This window comes from Papaver somniferum, chromosome 1, assembly GCF_003573695.1.
Source record: "Papaver somniferum cultivar HN1 chromosome 1, ASM357369v1, whole genome shotgun sequence".
Classification (NCBI taxonomy): Eukaryota; Viridiplantae; Streptophyta; class Magnoliopsida; order Ranunculales; family Papaveraceae; genus Papaver; species Papaver somniferum.
The window spans coordinates 184,939,974-184,944,599 of NC_039358.1; the positions used below are offsets into that span (position 1 = coordinate 184,939,974).

At 35.6% G+C, this 4,626-nt stretch overlaps 1 long non-coding RNA gene across 1 annotated transcript; it reads left to right on the forward strand.

The window, feature by feature from the left end:
- Window positions 1-1,666: 1,666 nt before the first annotated feature.
- Window positions 1,667-3,860, forward strand: LOC113309773. Its single transcript, XR_003340748.1, has 2 exons — window positions 1,667-1,845; window positions 3,494-3,860. It is a non-coding gene; the product is annotated as an uncharacterized LOC113309773 (long non-coding RNA).
- The last annotated feature ends 766 nt before the right edge of the window (window positions 3,861-4,626 follow it).

The following is a 4,626-nucleotide window of genomic DNA, read 5'->3' on the forward strand; positions in this document are numbered from 1 at the left end:
GCCAAGGAGATCAAGCATGTGGACGAGAAGCTACAAAGTTTTATTTATTTTGTAATCCATATGTAGTGATAGTTTTGTCACTAAAATTGACAAAGGGTAAGATTGTTAGAGCACTGCTCGGTCGAACTCGCATGCGTTTGTATCTCAAGCATGTTTGTCAATATTAGTGATCAAAACTATATGTCTTGATTTCTAGTTTACTTATGACTAAGTCTCGGTCTAGGATAGTTAAGTTCAGTTGAGCTCCAGACACCATGGCGATCATCTTACGAAGACGAAGAACTACTCGAGGAACAAGTGGAACTTCATCCGACAAAAAGGTATGTGGAGACTTGAACTTATCTGTCACTCAAAAGTATATTCTATCTCCTACTCTTGAGACAAAGTCATATAAGTATGATAGTTTTCATACATACACATTTGCTATTTCGAGCCGAGTTTACTCGCGTATCTTTTTCTCGAAATATGTGTTGGTGAGCTTTTGCTTTAACCATTTTCATATTTACCCATGACGAAAGTCATGATGACATTTCAATCTTGAAAATAACTTTGATGACGATAGTCGTGAATAACGATTGTTATAACATTATAGAAGAATGTTTCAATGATTGAAATGTAGAGTTGAGATTACCAAATATGGATATAAGCATATATAGTGTGTTCGCACATTATTGTATAAATCCATGTGCCGGAAACCAAGTGCGTGCATATGTGTGCATGCGGTATGGGTGAGGGAGACAGGTTGAGTACGCGTACCTGCGTTAGTGTTCGAACCGAAATTTTTTGCTGAGTTTGTAAGTTTGCAAACTAGTAAACCAGTCTTCTAAGGTACGCATACCCGTACGCGTACCCACGGAAGTTTTCGAACCGAAAATTTCTGCTGAGTTTGTAAACTCAAATCCGGTAGCTAAGGTACGCATACCCGTACGCGTACCCAAGCTGGTTATTTCTCAAATCGGTAGTTCATGAGTTTAAAACAATAAATTATAAGGAATGCAATCTTTGCAAACCGTGGCTATATTGTTCATGAATTGATTCAAGTGAATCAAACCGATTTTGTTTCAAATGTGTCTATGAATAAAGACCTAAGCAATTGAACAACTCTTGAACTAGTTCTTATGAGTCATTTGAACTAGTTATGAGAAAGATGAATATGGTTGATATGAAAGTGCTCATATGGCTAACCATTGGTTAACTATTTGTGAACCAACTAAGTATACACGTTCAGGTACGGTTACGCAAACCTAAATGAATATATTTCATTTGTGTGTGACAAGCTATGTTTCGATCTAACGGTTGAAAGATATTAGCTTGGTTGAATCAGGTTTTTCATCTAACAGTGAATATTGAATGCTTTGTTACCAAGGTATCTTGGATTGCAAACTCTGATTTGAAAACTATAACAGACGCTCAAATTCGGTTTGGCATTGAGCCCGAACTCTGCCCATTCGAGTGGAGAGTTAGAATTGTGTATTGGGCACGTGCAATCCCAGAAGTGGATGCATATAGCCGTGGTGAGTGCTTAAATTCGATGTGGGTGTTTATAAATAATTAGATCATCCCTTAGTAGTATTAGGGTGCTTGATTAGTAGAAGAATGGGAAAGTTCTAAAACCCCTCAGCATGGTTGACACATAACTGGGCATGCGCTAGCTAAAAAGGTTTTTGTCTTGTTTTTTATAACTCCAGAGTAAACCTTTGCTACGAACAGTACCTTCTTTTCTCCCCATTTCTACTGCTGCTTCACCATCACCATGAGCGAGGAAGAAGACTTCGTTGTATCGAAATGGAATACAAGGTGGAACCCATCATCCATATTTGGATTGAAGTTTCGACCACGGTATAGGTAGGGGTCTCTTTCCTTTTAAACTTTGGGTTATGATGGTGTTAATCGAAATTTATATTTCGCTTTGATATTTAGTGTTTGTTACAAATCTAATTATGGGTAATTGCAGTTTCATCCGGTTTCATGTGTATCTAAACTTTTTGTTAAATTTCTTAACAAGAAAAATCCCTAAAACGCTTTCACGTTTTGTCGTAGTTACCGGGAGCGAACTTGATTTTTATTTTCCTTTCAAATCTATATTAATCTTTTATATGACATGGTTTGAAATTACAATCATTTGAAGTATGGGTTAGCTCTTTCAATTTTTAAAAACACCTCAGTTTTGTTTATGAGTTCTTTTGGATGTTCTGTGAACATGCAGGGAACTTGGCTAAATAGTTTACATTTTCTCTTGCTCATTATTTGTGTACATCAAACGTTTGTAAAGGATTTTATGAAGAATAAAAATGATTTGCTGCTATCTACTAGCTTTCTTCATACATTCAACCATTGAAATGAGTTTTGTTTTAAAAATGACCCAGCATCTGTTTGTGAAAATGACCCATTGAACTTTACATTTGATATTTGAAAATCCATGTCAGTCAAAATTGGAATTCTTTTTCATGGATTTTGTATTGAAATCTCTTGCCCACTCTGTAACTCAAAGATTCACTCTGTAACTCAAAGATTCTAGTCCATGGATTTGTTTTATGTCACCATCTTGAGTATTTACAATCCATGATTATGCCACTTAATTTAATGAATGTACCCATTGCTAATCTGATTTTTCTATAATATAAGAAATGCTTATTTATGCATTACACTAGCAAAATTGTTCTTTTATGAAGATTTTTATTATAAGAAAATCTTACCTCCTCTTTTACTGTACTCTTTGATGTCTTTTCCATATTAATCTTAATTTTTTTCATGGAAGGATAAAGAGGGTCCAGACCTCCTTGTGCTGTAGCTTTACCTTTGTGATGGTTAATTTGAATTTTGACACAAACGTTTACAAAATGGTAAATGGTCCCTTAGTTTACTTATACCAATTCAGTGTGCTCGATATTTCATTTCAAGATAGTTCTCTCTCGGCAATTAGGTCAGACTTTTCTTTTTGGACGACCTTCAGATATGAGTATGTTTGAGTTGAACATGGATTCACACATTTCTTGTTTAATGCATTATTTTTCGATCCTAATCTTACACTCTCGTGAACGATTCACCGGTAAGGTTTTATCGATGTTGCTAATGTTAAATTTATGTAAGGTTTTAGTTATGGATTTACGAGATTTTCATAACTTGCTTTGTGGATGTTTCCTTTGTGATAACTGTATTTGGAAACTAGTGGACTCTACTATAGGATCGTCAGGCCTTAATTGGCACCCCATCTACGGATGGCAACCCGGAAGACCGTTTGTTTGATAACAGTGGCTGGTATCGGACTACCTGACGACGGCGTTCGCCAAAGTGATAGTAGAGTAACTTCTCTGTATTTGCAGCACTGAATTTCAGTCATCGCCCGATTGTTTAAAGCTTTACATTTTGTAAATTATCATTGTTGCTGATCTTGCCTATGCCTTCATATTTTTTTTTACGTCAAAATTTCGTGCTAAACTGTTATATCCCCTACTGAGTTGTGGCTCACTCCTTTTAGTTTTGTTTTCCACAGAGCACGAGCGGAGCTTGCAGCAGTAAGCCGGGCAGAGCTTACAGCAGGCTTTAACGCGTCGAAAGTTAGTATCTTGTTGTTTATAATATGTGTATCACGGGGGTGTTGGGGTAGTTAAATGCAAACATGCATGCATGTTTTCTTGTTGTTCTTTTGTGGATGTCACCCATATTTTTTTGATGTGTATAATGGATGTTTATTTTGAAACTAAATGACGTGTTTGCATTAAGTGTGTAAAGTTTTAAAAGTTTGCCCAGATTTCGGTATATGCAGAACCTTCTATGGAACCTATATTTTGGGGCATTAATGTACTTACATGCCTTAGTATATGTAAACTTCTTTCCTTTGAAAACTGTTTTCTTCTCAAGTATACTTTGCTTATTTCTTGCAGTCGAAAAGGATGCCTCCATGCTTCCATTAACTTTGTCTAAGTCTACGAAGTGAACTGATTAATATGCTCTTTTTTACACATATTCTCCCCCAGTTTTGATTAGTGATTATGTAATACTAGTGGTGGGATTTTTGTTAGGATCTCATTTTTCACCATTTGGAAACCACGTTACAGGTCATCTTATATGTATTACTGCAATCTATTTGAAATTTCATATGTGCATTTTCATATTTTCGTCACTATATATGAGTAATGCTAGTGTCGTTTTTTTTTTTAAATGTCTAAAACAAATGGACCCATTTGGGGAACTCTTGTTTGAGATTTTATGAACCAAATCTCTCTGTATACATATTCCCACATTTGATTTGCTAGAAATGCTAATGGTCTTCTTAAATTTTTAACCTGACCTCACTAGACTAGTCCAAAAACGCCATTTAGCTTGTGTATGAAATATACATTCTTAAGGTTTAAATGTTTAATTTTCTGCATTGAATGTACATTTCCTTTACTGTTCTAGTTTTTATTTTCGAGTGACGTATCGGTAAATTGGCCTTGCCGACGGGTTGAAATCCAACCCGTTAGAGGGTAAATTTGCTGATCCGTCACAGTTGGTAATCAGAGCAATGGTTTCGACTTACATGGACTGTGTTTTGTTTTCTTACTTGCTGAAATGATAGATTTTCTTTCAAAGTTCTATTTACTTCGATTTTGAAATGTTATCATAATATGTTGATGAGTCGCA